The 15,282-nt window shown below is 44.7% G+C and overlaps 1 protein-coding gene across 5 annotated transcripts in view; it reads right to left on the bottom strand.

Annotated features, from left to right (window-relative positions):
- WDR7 (WD repeat domain 7) overlaps positions 1-10,725 on the bottom strand; it is a 385,388-nt gene extending 374,663 nt beyond the window's left edge. For 3 of the 5 annotated variants that reach the window (XM_073343606.2, XM_073343602.2, XM_073343607.2), the window contains exon 1: positions 10,530-10,725. The gene's annotated coding sequence lies outside the window, so the exon portion shown is untranslated. Of the gene's footprint in view, positions 1-9,443; positions 9,519-10,529 lie in introns of all 5 variants that reach the window. The other 2 variants (XM_073343603.2, XM_073343604.2) reach the window with 2 other exon arrangements.
- Between the last annotated feature and the right edge of the window lie 4,557 nt (positions 10,726-15,282).

Genomic DNA, 15,282 nt, shown 5'->3' with positions numbered 1-15,282 from the left:
TAGTATTATTAACAGTCTGAAAACCCAAAATTCAGTTCACAGATCAGTGCTGATGTCATGGGTGGTGGTCATCTCTGTATTTGTGTGATACCAAATCTAAAATAGGCATATTTGAATTCCACTGACAATGCAAAAAAAAAGTATAATAATGTTCTAAATAGAGAAAAATACAATTGGTAGAGAACGTAATGTTTTCTTTCTAGTCCTTCTGATTTATGTTGCACTAACATATGTAGTGATTATACACATTTTTAAACATACATTTATTTAATAATTGTAATGTTTCTTTTTGGAGCTGTTATGGTCTGAGACCACATTTGATTTACAAACACTTCAGTACACAGATTGTTTGTGATTAATCATATTGGCATCAGCACCAATCCAAGAACCATGCCAAAAGTGTATGCTTTTAAAAGCAACAACAATAATTTGCCCAAGGTCAGACAGAAAGTCTGTAGCAATCAGCAATAGAACCCAGATGCCTTGACTCCCAGGACTGTGTTTTCACCACTAGATGATGCCACCCGCACATGCTGGTTGTTCAATAAATACAGTCAGTACCAATCAATTTATTAGTTGTAACTCAAACGTTTCTGAAGTTTCTCAGCAGTTACAGAATACATTTGCATTCAGTCAAACCCTGCAACCACCTCCATCAGCACTGTTTTGGTTTCAGAGGCTTTCTTGGCCCTGGTCTACACTAGGACGTTAGGTCGAATTTAGCAGCGTTAAATCTATGTAAACCTGCACCCGTCCACACAATGAAGCCCTTTATTTCGACTTAAAGGGCTCTTAAAATCGATTTCCTTACTCCACCCCTGACAAGTGGATTAGCGCTTAAATCGACGTTGCCGGCTCGAATTTGGGGTACTGTGGACACAATTCGATGGTAATGGCCTCCGGGAGCTATCCCAGAGTGCTCCATTCTGACCGCTCTGGACAGCACTCTCAACTCAGATGCACTGGCCAGGTAGACTGGAAAAGAACCGCGAACTTTTGAATCTCATTTCCTGTTTAGCCAGTGTGGCAAGCTGCAGGTGACCATGCAGAGCTCATCAGCAGAGGTGACCATGATGGAGTCCCAGAATCACAAAAGAGCTCCAGCATGGACCGAACGGGAGGTACGGGATCTGATCGCTGTTTGGGGAGAGGAATCCGTGCTATCAGAACTCCGTTCCAGTTTTCGAAATGCCAAAACCTTTGTCAAAATCTCCCAGGGCATGAAGGACAGAGGCCATAACAGGGACCCGAAGCAGTGCCGCGTGAAACTGAAGGAGCTGAGGCAAGCCTACCAGAAAACCAGAGAGGTGAACAGCTGCTCTGGGTCAGAGCCCCAAAAATGCCATTTCTATGATGAGCTGCATGCCATTTTAGGGGGTTCAGCCACCACTACCCCAGCCGTGTTGTTTGACTCCTTCAATGGAGATGGAGGCAATACGGAAGCAGGTTTTGGGGACGAAGAAGATGAGGAGGAGGAGGAGGTTGTAGATAGCTCACAGCAAGCAAGCGGAGAAACCGGTTTTCCCGACAGCCAGGAACTGTTTCTCACCCTAGACCTGGAGCCAGTACCCCCCGAACCCACCCAAGGCTGCCTCCTGGACCCAGCAGGCGGAGAAGGGACCTCTGGTGAGTGTACCTTTTAAAATACTATACATGGTTTAAAAGCAAGCATGTGAAAGGATTACTTTGCCCTGGCATTTGCGGTTCTCCTAGATGTAGTCCTAAAGCCTTTGCAAAAGGTTTCTGGGGAGGGCAGCCTTATTGCGTCCTTCATGGTAGGACACTTTACCACTCCAGGCCAGTAACACGTACTCGGGAATCATTGTAGAACACAGCATTGCAGTGTATGTTTGCTGGCATTCAAACAACGTCCGTTCTTTATCTCTCTGTGTTATCCTCAGGAGAGTGAGATATAATTCATGGTCACCTGGTTGAAATAGAGTGCTTTTCTTCAGGGGACACTCAGAGGAGCCCATTCCTGCTGGGCTGTTTGCCTGTGGCTAAACAGAAATGTTCCCCGCTGTTAGCCACAGGGAGGGGGGAAGGTTGAGGGGGTAGTCACGCGGTGGGAGGAGGCAAAATGCGACCTTGTAACGAAAGCACATGTGCTATGTATGTAATGTTAACAGCAAGGTTTACCCTGAAAGAGTGTAGCCACTGTTTTATAAAATGTGTCTTTTTAAATACCGCTGTCCCTTTTTTTTTCTCCAACAGCTGCATGTGTTTCAATGATCACAGGATCTTCTCCTTCCCAGAGGCTAGTGAAGCTTAGAAAGAAAAAAAACGCACTCGCGATGAAATGTTCTCCGAGCTCATGCTGTCCTCCCACACTGACAGAGCACAGACGAATGCGTGGAGGCAAATAATGTCAGAGTGCAGGAAAGCACGAAATGACCGGGAGGAGAGGTGGAGGGCTGAAGAGAGTAAGTGGCGGGCTGAAGACAGGGCTGAAGCTCAAATGTGGCGGCAGCGTGATGAGAGGAGGCAGGATTCAATGCTGAGGCTGCTGCAGGACCAAACCAGTATGCTCCAGTGTATGGTTGAGCTGCAGCAAAGGCAGCTGGAGCACAGACTACCACTGCTGCCCCTCTGTAACCAACCGCCCTCCTCCCCAAGTTCCATAGCCTCCTCACCCAGACGCCCAAGAATGCGGTGGGGGGGCCTCCGGCCAACCAGCCACTCCACCACAGAGGATTGCCCAAAATAAAGAAGGCTATCATTCAATAAATTTTAAAGTTGTAAACTTTTAAAGTGCTGTGCTTAAAGTGCTGTGTGGCATTTTCCTTCTCTCCTCCACCACCCCTCCTGGGCTACCTTGGTAGTCATCCCCCTATTTGTGTGATGAATGAATAAAGAATGCATGAATGTGAAGCAACAATGACTTTATTGCCTCTGCAAGCGGTGATTGAAGGGAGGAGGGGCGGGTGGTTAGCTTACAGGGAAGTAGAGTGAACCTAGGGGCGGGGGGTTTCATCAAGGAGAAACAAACAGAACTTTCACACCGTAGCCTGGCCAGTCATGAAACTGGTTTTCAAAGCTTCTCTGATGCGTACCGCGCCCTCCTGTGCTCTTCTAACCGCCCTGGTGTCTGGCTGCGCGTAACCAGCAGCCAGGCGATTTGCCTCAACCTCCCACCCTGCCATAAACGTCTCCCCCTTACTCTCACAGATATTGTGGAGCACACAGCAAGCAGTAATAACAGTGGGAATATTGGTTTCGCTGAGGTCTAAGCGAGTCAGTAAACTGCGCCAGCGTGCCTTTAAACGTCCAAATGCACATTCTACCACCATTCTGCACTTGCTCAGCCTGTAGTTGAACAGCTCCTGACTACTGTCCAGGCTGCCTGTGTACGGCTTCATGAGCCATGGCAGTAAGGGGTAGGCTGGGTCCCCAAGGATACATATAGGCATTTCAACATCCCCAACAGTTATTTTCTGGTCTGGGAATAAAGTCCCTTCCTGCAGCTTTTGAAACAGACCAGAGTTCCTGAAGATGCAAGCATCATGCACCTTTCCCGGCCATCCCACGTTGATGTTGGTGAAACGTCCCTTGTGATCCACCAGAGCTTGCAGCACTATCGAAAAGTACCCCTTGCGGTTTATGTACTCGGCGGCTTGGTGCTCCGGTGCCAAGATAGGGATATGAGTTCCGTCTATAGCCCCACCACAGTTAGGGAATCCCATTGCAGCAAAGCCATCCACTATGACCTGCACATTTCCCAGGGTCACTACCCTTGATATCAGCAGATCTTTGATTGCGTGGGCTACTTGCATCACAGCAGCCCCCACTGTAGATTTGCCCACTCCAAATTGATTCCCAACTGACCGGTAGCTCTCTGGCGTTGCAAGCTTCCACAGGGCTATCACCACTCGCTTCTCAACTGTGAGGGCTGCTCTCATCTTGGTATTCATGCGCCTCAGGGCAGGGGAAAGCAAGTCACAAAGTTCCATGAAAGTGCCCTTACGCATGCGAAAGTTTCGCAGCCACTGGGAATCGTCCCAGACCTGCAACACTATGCGGTCCCACCAGTCTGTGCTTGTTTCCCGAGCCCAGAATCGGCGTTCCACAGCATGAACCTGCCCCATTAGCACCATGATGCATGCATTGGCAGGGCCCATGCTTTCACAGAAATCTGTGTCCATGTCCTGATCACTCATGTGACCGCGCTGACGTCGCCTCCACGCCCGGTATCACTTTGCCAGGTTCTGGTGCTGCATATACTGCTGGATAATGTGTGTGGTGTTTAATGTGCTCCTAATTGCCAAAGTGAGCTGAGCGGCCTCCATGCTTGCCTTGGTATGGCGTCCGCACAGAAAAAAGGCGCGGAACGATTGTCTGCCGTTGCTCTGACAGAGGGAGGGGCGACTGACGACACGGCTTTCAGGGTTGGCTTCAGGGAGCTAAAATCAACAAAGTGGGTGTCTTTACATCAAGGAGTATTTCAGGCAGGACTTCACGGAGGGTTCCAATAAGAAATGGTGCACCTAAGTTATCGTTCTTATTGGAACAAGGAGGTTAGCCTGGCCTCTGATTGATACATGGCTAGATTTACCTCGCTGCACCTTCTCTGTGAGTGACTGCAGTGTGACCTAGAGGAATGAGTCCCCTAGACAGGGGAGGAGGCAAATGAGTACAAAACAAATCTGGTCTATTTCTTGTTTTGACCCACTCCATCTATCTTTTACATCTTTGGCTGGCAGCAGACGGTGTAGAAGGACTGCATGCCATCCACATCTCATGGCTGCTCGGCAGAAGATGGTACAGTACGACTGCTAGCAATCCTCATCTCTTGCCTGCCTGGCAGAAGATGGTACAGTACGACTGCTAGCAATCCTCATCTCTTGCCTGCCTGGCAGAAGATGGTACAGTACGACTGCTAGCAGTCCGTATCGCCTGCCCGCTCACCATAAGACGGTTCAATAGGACTGACTGCAGGACTAAAGAGAATGACCTGGTCAAGTCACTCCAAATTTAGTCCCTGCGCCCATGTCTGCCCAGGCGCTCCCAGCCGACGTGGCCAGGAGCACCTCGGACACGACGAGGACGACTACCAATCGTATTGCACCGTCTGCTGCCAGAAGGCAATGGGTTGCTGCTACTGTGCAGCAAAGCCGTACCGCATCTGCCAGCACCCAGGAGACATAGGGTGACGGTTACCTGAGCGGGCTCCATGCTTGCCGTGGTATGGCGTCTGCACAGGTAACTCAGGAAAAAAGGCGCAAAATGATTGTCTGCCCTTGCTTTCACGGAGGGAGGGAGGGAACGGGGGCCTGACGATATGTACCCAGAACCACCCGCGACAATATTTTAGCCCCATCAGGCATTGGGATCTCAACCCAGAATTCCAATGGGCAGCGGAGACTGCGGGAACTGTAGGATAGCTACCCACAGTGCAACGCTCCGGAAGTCGACTCTAGCCTCGGTACTGTGGAAGCGCTCCGCCGAGTTAATGCACTTAATGCACTTAGAGCATTTTCTGTGGGGACACACACACTCGAATATATAAAACCGATTTCTAAAAAACCGACTTCTATAAATTCGACCTTATTCCGTAGTGTAGACATACCCTTGGTACAGACATTATTAGGGTAGAAGACCAACAAATTCCAAAACATGTTTACTGAAGACTGTTGCTACATGGCCAGCAACCATGTGGTCACCAAAACCTTCAGTGGCACAATAAGATTGCCTGTGATGGACATAAATTGAATATACAGCCAGATCACATTAAGGACCTAGGTGGCAACTGATCAGCAAGGAGGCAACATCCCTTTGGGATTTTCCATGATGATGATGATTTACATTCAGCTTTTATCTAATTTAAATGCACCCAAATGCTTTCCTTACTTATTATAAAAATTAAAAGAAAGAAAATTATATATTTTATACGTATCCAAATAACTATAAAAGTGTCAACGGTGGAAATGCCTTTGAATCACCACAATAAATACAGTTTTAGAGTGCATACATTGCATTATACTAAGTACAGTAAAATTATTTTGAAGACAGATCTTTCATTTTGACACATATCACAGACTATTACTATCATCTGGGTTGACAGGTGGTAAGCGTAGAACATTCTACCAGAATAGGGAATGACAATTATTCCCGTGTACTTTAGCCACTCAATGTATTGAATTGCAAATAGCAGCTACATGACTTTAATACTGTCTTAAGATGTACAGATTCACAGACAAAATACAAGTGAAGAAAGCACTGCAAGAATCCAAATTCTTTTAGGCAGTTTTTCATTACAGCAACTATAAGAAACAGCAAGAGGAGGAATCCTCAATTCTAAGAGCACAATTAATTCCAACTAAAAATCCATTTCTTTACAACATTATAGCACAATCAAAAAGTGAATTTCTTGTTGTGCTAGCACAGCAGGATATTACTTACATGCAAGAAGCCAGCAGCCAGACCATGCAAAAATATATTCAGGTTGGCAAGTTTTAATGAAACTTCCTCCACCCCCACCCACACAGAAAGGAACTGAAGAGAAGAGTTAACAGCTGGTGAGTTAAACTGAAAATTTATTCATTTTATGATGCTCAATTCTGGACATCTGATGACAAAAAATTAAAGAAGCTGTCAAGAGGACTTGATGTATCTATAGACTAACAACAGGATACAAAGACTCTCACCTCCAAAACCCTAATCCTGCTAACTTACACAGATGCTTAACCATGAGTAGGCCAACTGAAGTCAATGGGACTGGTTGTGGTAGTAAGGTTATGTACATTCATAACTGTTTGTAGGATCAGGTACCATGTCACTATTTTGAACTTGGCCCAAGTTTGTAGGCTGCGTAGGGGCTCACATAAACTGAGTAGATGGTTTCAATCCAGGTACTATGCATGGGTATACAATGATTGCAACCTACCTGTCAGTCTCATCAGGCTGACCAAGCATTAAATTGGCCTGGAAAATTACCCTAAAGGTAAAAGGTTAGTTAATCTTAGTAGCTCACCTGAGATAAGGCGCTTAAATATACAGCAATGGGTACAGTATAAACTCTTGGTGTGGTGTACATTCATTAATTCTCTATCTAAACATTTCAGAAAAGTCTGAAATATCTGTGGAACATTAATAAAATCACAGTTGGCAAAATGAAAATGAATTACCTCATTCTGGGGAGGAAACTATTCTATTCTAGGTGTCATGAATTTAAAGCTCCACTCCATCACACTTAGATGAATTAATTTTATCACGCTTAATTTTATGTAAAAAGAAAAGGAGTACTTGTGGCACCTTAGAGACTAACAAGTACTCCTTTTCTTTTTGCGAATACAGACCAACACGGCTGCTACTCCGAAACCTTAATTTTATGTGTGAGTAGTCCAGTTGTGTATACCCGTTAAGTTTTTGCAGGATCCAGATTCAATATTTTTTAAAAAAAACTATACAGAATGCATGAAAGTTTAACTACCTTTACTCATTTCAATGATAATTTTTGTCTTAACCTTGGAATTAAATTAATCTACAAGTACTTCATATCTAAAAAGGCCAAGGTTTTAAATTTTCTTAGATATCTATCTATCTATATCTATATCACTCTTCTCTCATTTTGTCAATTCTCAAATGCCACCCTGGGTCATTTGTCTGTCTTATCTCCTATTGCATCTTATCATAAACCTATGGTGTGACCTCTCTAGGGCAGGGACTGTCTTCTTGTTACTTGTTTCTATAGTCCTAATACAATGGGTCTTGATTGGGTCTTATGTACTACCGTACAACAAATAAAGATAATAATTCACTGAACACTATTGCCAAACAAATACCAAATCAATCATAAATAGACTTTCTAAAATTAGGACCTTACTTGCTTGCAAAACAATCATAAAATATTAGCAGCCCAGACAAGATCTACACCTTAAAACTTTAATCATGATAGTAAAGATAATGAAAAAGCTAAAGATGGATATTTTACTCACCCCAGCTGTGTGAGTGAATAGAATTATTAAAGTCATACATGTGCAGACTACTATAATTTTTAATATTAATATGAGATTAAGGCTGAACATACCTGCTACGGTTGCTTACATGAGAAGATGAATTATTTCTAGTTTCTCATTTTATAAAATCACTTACATAGCATTAATTTTAGCCAGCTTTTAAAAGCATCTCATTTCTGTAATGAAGGGTTTTTTCCTTGATGATGACTTTAAAAATCTCACTTTCATTTTTTCTCAAAAAACCTTCCTCATTGAAGGTGTCACATGAAGTACAAGTTACTCAAGGCAGTTATGAAACTAGATTTAAAACTCCTTGCTATTTCCTAAGATTATCTTGCCTTCTATTATGAAAGGAATTCATAAAACAATAGGGATCATGTTATGATGACTTTTCTTGTACAACTCATACACATTTCCCTAATCAGGAGTTATTTTTAAAGCTACTAAATTTCTTAGAGAACTTCCGAGAATTTAGAAATCAAAAGGTACTGTATCATATAAGCAGTCACCCTATACTGTTATCTATAGAGTGCCTTAACGTACATGGGTGTATTATACAAACATACGATGACAATTATCATCATCTTTCTTTCTATCCTGAAACTTGTGGAAGGAGGAAGAAGTGGAGGTTCCCTCTATTCATGAGTGATATCTAAAGCTATCAGCAATTCCTAAAACAAGATCACAACATTCATTGACCAAAAGGTGCTACCATAACTCAGTTTACTGAATTCATTTAATCTCTAACCTAGTCAGAGGCTGTGCTGCTGTAGCAAGATCTATACTCCAAGGTTCTGATCTTGCAAAGAGTTATACAAGTGCTTAACTTTATGAACTTCAGTCCTGTTTACTTCAGTTAGGTTACATACCTGCACAAATTAAGCATGTGCATAAATCTTCACAGGAATAGATCCTAAATCTGCAAATAAGTCGCCATCATTTGCAGTCACCCTCTTGTTCATGTTCCTGTCCTAACACACAGGGAAATTCCTCCCACGGGGAAAAAATTCTAAAAGATACAACAGGCAATGAGCTCTGTGTTGGCTGACATCTGACCCGCATGAAATGTCATGTAAATCCACCAAGTGCTATGTAGGTACAAGGATCTGCTTTCACAACAATAGTTTATAGAGGAAAACAATGGCTATGAAATCCTGAAATCTGGACGGAGAGGAATGAGTTCCTGATTGGCATCAAGTCACTACCAAAAGTTACTAATTCCTAAAGACTACCCTGTAACAGGGGATTTGCTTTAAATGAATAATAGGTGCCATCATACCCCATTAAGTGATTCTATAATTAGGGCCCTACCAAATTCATGGCAGTGAAAAACACATCATGGACCATGAAATCTGATCTCCCCTGTGAAATCTGGCACCTAGTTGAGGCCCTAAGCAGGGCTCCAACTGCTAGTCCCGGATGGGGATGGGGAGGAACAAGACTTCCTCTTCCCCTGAAGGGGCTACTCCTGGGATGGGTCAGACTCACCTCCAGAATCTCCCCCAGCTGCAGGAAGCTCCACGGTTCGAGCTGTTACCTCCACCCCCATGAGGCAGGAGACTGCTGGGAAAACCGGACATATGGTAATCCACCCCTACCATACCCTGAGATCCTCACTTCTACGCTGCTGGTGGTGGTGGTGCTGGCTTTAGAGCTGGGCTCCCGGTCAGCAGCCTTCCTCTCTGGTTGCCCAGCTCTGAAGGCAACACCCCTGCCAGCAGCCAGGCAGAAGTACAGGTGGCAATCCCATGACCTGCCTACAATAGCCTTGCAACCCCCCCATGCTGCCTGCCTTTTGGGTCCCACAGGAACCCCAGGGTTACTAAATGGTGAAATTTCAGACATAAACTGAAAACCTGAAATTGACAAATTTTAAAAACCCCTGTCCATGAAATGGACCAAAATGGAATTTGGTAGGGTGTTATCTATAATACTTGTGGTGATGGAAAGTATCCACAACTCATATAAAACCTGGTACCACTTGTAAATCTGTTTCCCCTCCACAGGCATTATATTCCAATATGCAAAAAGAATACCCCTCCCAATATTGTAACCACATGTTGTACTCATGGAAACTCACCTCTTACTGAGCCCAATTTCTAGAAGAGTACTAATTCATAAAGGAATATAACTGTTTGGAAAGTGAAAGCCGTAACACAATTAACTGAATGAATAAGGTCTGGTGACAGCAATGAGTCTGCAACTCAGCCAGATCCTGAACCCCCTGACTGGGGCAATTCCAAGAGGACGTTAGCAAGTGTCTGCAACCCACTCAAATCCCCTGAAATGACACAGCTGACACCCAGCTGAGCTGCAAGGGGGTGCCAGGCAACCCCTGTATCGTCTTCGCCGTCCCGTCCCCCCCAAGCTGGGCTCACGCTGCGGGGGGGCAGGATTGCCAGGCAGAGCCCAGCCCCAAGGGGGGCTCGTGCTGCGGGGAGGGGAGGTGCCAGGCAGAGCAAAACCCCGGCGAGGGAGGTCACACTCGGAGAAGGAGACAAAGCCTCCTGCACAGAAGTGGGGGTCCCCCATGGGACTAGGGCAGTTACCCCTCCCCCCAAGTGAGGCACTCACCTGTCCAGGCAGGACCCGATCTTGCCGCAGTCTGTGGTGTGGTGTGGTGTGCGGCCCGGCCCTGGCCCTGGCCCTGGCCCCTACTCGCGGGGATGGGGCTGCCCAGGGCTCTCTGCCCCCGCTCGGGTGCAGTAAATCAGCTGACAAGCTCCAGCCAGCCGCCGTGACTCCCACAGCAAGTGTCGCAAAGCCTCGCCGCAGTGACTGACGGCAGGTTGAGGAATCGGCGTAACTATGGAGACCACAGCGGCGTGCCCCCCTCCCCCTTTGGTGGACGGGCGGAGCGTTACGGCTGCAGTGCTGCGTGGGGGGGTGTGGCTGGGGCGCTTCGGCTTCCAGAGCGCCCCGCCTTGGGGAGCGGGCGGTGCCTGGTGCAGGAGACAATGACCGTCTTTGGAGAGCGCTTTATATTATGTGGTCATTGCGTTCTCACAGGGCCCAGCAACCTAGTCATGGGCTAAGCTAAGTCAGGAACAGGTCCTCTTATCTCAGAGTATCTCCGCGCCGGGAGTTCCTCTGGGATAACTAATAGCTATCGAAAATAAACGCGTGTTTGATAATAGGCTCTTCAGTCTAGCATAGGAAGGGATAACACGCTCTGATGGTTGGAGCTAGACAAATTCAGACTGGCAATATTGAGGTGTAAATTTGTAATGGCGAGAGTAATTACCTATTGGAATAATTTATGGAGTGTGGACGTGGTTTCACCACCACTGACCATTTTTAAATCAAGGTTGGATGTTTTTATAAACCATTAAGAATGTTGAGGGTGGGGGAAGAGTTCTGTTTCCTGTGTTATACAGGAAATCAGACTAGATGATCACAGTGTTCCTTTCTGGCCTTGGAGTCTGTGAACTAATAAATATTCCAGAATAACTAATAATTATTCCACAAGAGCTAGTTCAGTAAATTTTAAAGTGCAGACAAGCTCTAAACACTGGAGAGTTAGGACAGAGTGCCCACCCATGTGGGGAGTAACTACTTTGTGGGTATTGTAGTTTATCTATGAAGAATATGTGTTTGTTAAAGTACCTACGGGGAAAATACTTATTAGAGAGTATGGGCGCCTGATGATAGTTCCCAGTAACTTCCCGGACTCCGTTTTTTGGGGGGAATACTTGCTACTTAACAGAGATGTTGTGCGAACTAATAAATTAATCTTTGTAAAAATGTAAAGAGCTACCTTAAAGTTATTTTTATAACCTGTAAGACAGTACCTATAAGAGTATTTAATGATTGTAAATTGAGCATGCAATAAAACTGGTGGTCGTCCCATTCCAGGGTGCAATTCAGACTAGTGAGGGGTTGTGTCACCACCTACCCTACATCCTTGGGTGCCTCACAATGCTTTGCTGCTAAAGTTCCCAAACTGGGCCGCTCACAAACAGCATGCAGGTCACACCTTGGGTGTCTATAACTATGGCCTGTCAGCAGCACTCTGGTCACACTCTGGCTTCCACCAGCCTTGATTACCACTTGCAGAGTGACCCCAACACTCCCAGTCCTGAATTTTGAAAAACATTTGTTCCGCCTTGTTCGTCCCTCTCCTGGACAGTTCAAATATTAGAGTTTCCCTTGTAAGGGGCCAATATTCAAGTGGATATTTGAGTGGAGGATATTCGAGTGGAGGTACTCAGTTCAGTTTAAACACAACACTGGATTAGTTCCGATTCAAAAATAAAACGTTTAACTTCAAAGAGAAAGATTTTAAGTGAGTACAATTATAAGGTATTAAAGTCAGAAATGGTTACAAGAGAAATGAAGATAAAATGCTCTCTAATAGCTAACACTCAACAAACTAGACTTGGTTCAAGGTAAAATCCTTACCATATATTCCTAGTGACAGGGCTGACCAAGTTCCAAAGTCCATTCTGACACTCTGTACCTTGGGGGGCATTTACCCTCATATTCCTCGTTTATATATAATTGTGATATTGCATATAAAGCAGGCCACGTGAATTATCAGGGGAAAGGTTATGATCTGCTGAAAGTCACTGTTCTATTAAAATACGTGTATCATTAATGATTTTGAAGTTATGAGAATTGTGTTGTATGGTTGTCACTAAAATATGCTGTGGGTTGGAAAGCATCCAGATACTAGCTCTCCAGAGACAGTGCCAAGGAAAGTAACCAACATCCGGATGGATGTCAAACAACCATTAACAGGCGTGGTCCAGCATGGGAGCTACAATTCGATGACTCACCTGCAAAAAGCCACACCAGGGGAATTGCTCAACCTTGCCTACGGACTCAACAACGCCCACCAGACATGCTTGGACTTATGTTCTCCAAGCTCATCGGACTGAGGGTATAAAACAGAACACAGGGGTCCCATGCTTGGCCTTTTCTCCTCTCCCCCACCTATGCTGCAAGCAACAAAGACACTTAGAAGACTGAAGACTCCAACAGAGAAGACTGGCCCAGGTTTAAGGGACAAACCTGTATATTAAGGACTGCAATATTCAGTGGGGTGAGAAAAACTGCTTAATCTAGATGTTTCCCAGTTTGATAGGGTTGAGAGTTTAGACTGCATGCTTATATTTTATTTTCTTTTGGTAACTAACTCTTACTTTTTTGCCTTATAATCACTTAAATTACTTAAAATCACTTAAATCACTTATAATCACTTAAAATCTATCTTTTGTAGTCAATAAATTTGTTTTAACAGTTTATCTTCACTGGTGAATTTGCCTGAAGTGTTTGGTAAGGCTGTTTGCTCAGGTTTACAAAGGCTGGTGTATATCCACTTTCCATTGATGAAGAGGTGAACCAAGGTACAAGGCTGGGAGCTGGGAGGATTTGATTGGTGCCTTTCTCTGTGTGATTCATGAGTGACTCTGGGAGCATTCATGCAATCTAACTGGGTGTGGGGCTCCACATGCACTTGTGCTGAGTGATACTGTTTGAAGAAGAAAAGGAGTACTTGTGGCACCTTAGAGACTAACCAATTTATTTGAGCATAAGCTTTCGTGAGCTACAGCTCACTTCATCGGATGCATTGGTTAGTCTCTAAGGTGCCGCAAGTACTCTTTTTCTTTTTGCGAATACAGACTAACACGGCTGTTACTCTGAAACCTGTTTGAAGAAGGTGAAAGCATGAAGTTAAGTAAAATACTGACTAAATTTGAGGAACATTGCATGCCAAAAAGGAATGAAAACTTTGAGAGAGACAATTTTTTTACATGCATGCAAAAAACTGATGACACCTGTGACAAAGTGGGAATATTCTTAATGTTTTGTCTGAATACTTGTGCCTCAATTTCCCCTATGTGTTACTCAAATATCTCGGTTGTGGGACAAGAGTGTATGATTGTTAAAGAGACTCCTAGAGGGCAGGAGTCTTGCCATCTGGCTGCCTGGGCCCAGACAATGGCTGACACTCTGTGTCCTGGCAACCAATGGCCGGAGCCCATCCTCTGCAACAGCCAGCTGGAGATGTTGGAGAACACAGAGAGAGGTGGAGGAGAAGTGACCTGTTTGCCCAAGAAAGAGACAAAGGGATGAAGGTGGGGCAGCTAGGTGTGATTGAGGGTGGGCTGCTGAAAGCTGGTCAGTCTGCTGTTCGGGGACTCAAGTGGCAGGGAGTCCAGGGCTCTGGATTCCCCCCCACCCCAGGATGGTCTTTGTGAATGTTCCTAATTTCTGTGCTAACAAGATCTGTTCTATGCTGTGTTCCCAATGACTAACAAACCTTCTGTTTTCCAACCTGGCGGAGAGTCACTGCTGATTATAGAGTTGGGTGCATGGCCCCTTTGGTGGGCATGTAAGGCTTCCCCAGGTGTCCCATTCAGGTGGACTTATTGCAGGGAGCTCACAGTGTGAACAGGAGTTCTGAACATTCCAAGATCAGCCCCAACAGGTACTGAAGCCAAGGAGGCTTGCCCTAATGAGAGTGTGCCCTAAGGGGAGACACACTGCAATAGGGTCCTATCTGACTTCATTCAGAGTGGTTCCAGAGCACCAAGGCTGTGACTCCAAGCAATATGTCACAGAATTAAGGAAACTCAGTCAAATCTGTGACTTTGGTGAGCTGACAAATTCTCTGGTCAGAGGTAGAATCATTGATGGCATGAAAGACAATGTGTTAAGAGACAGATTACTCTATGAAGGATGCTTAACTTTAAAAAAGCTCTCCAAATATGTCGGGCAGCAGAAACTGTGAAAGCACAAGCCAAAAGGCTGAGTTCACTAGAGTGGTTATCAACTTATCTTGAGAAGGTTCGCAGAGGTCTTCCAGGGAGTAAATCAACTCATCTAGATATTTGCCTAGTTTTACAACAGGCTAAATAAAAAGCACTAGCGAAGTCAATACAGACTAAAATTTCATACAGACAAAACAAGAAAGCAATTTTTCCGTAGTAGTGTGCTGTGACACTTTGTATTTTTATATCTGATTTTGTAAGCAAGTAGTTTTTAGGTGGGATGAAACTTGGGGTACACATGACAAATCAGACTCCTGAAAGGGGTAGTGTAGTCTGGAAAGGTTGAGAACCACAGCTCTAGAAGGAATTATCCTTGTATTATTTATAAAAGAATATAGGTAGAATAGGTCGAATCAAAGAATGAAACCCCTCACTGTGAAAAGCACTGAGTACACATGGTAATGTGGGAGGTGTGGATCATAGCATGGTCCCAAACCATGTGTTACCTTCAGGAAACTCTGTCATAAACATGGGGGAAATAATCATTTTGCAAAATGCTGTACATCCCAAATGCAGAAAAGTCAAGTGTATTCAGTTAAAGACAATCTGGT

This window comes from Lepidochelys kempii, chromosome 5 (assembly GCF_965140285.1).
Source record: "Lepidochelys kempii isolate rLepKem1 chromosome 5, rLepKem1.hap1, whole genome shotgun sequence".
Taxonomy (NCBI): domain Eukaryota; kingdom Metazoa; phylum Chordata; order Testudines; family Cheloniidae; genus Lepidochelys; species Lepidochelys kempii.
The sequence above is the reverse complement of the archived record's forward strand: the minus strand, read 5'-3'. Positions and strand labels throughout refer to the sequence as shown.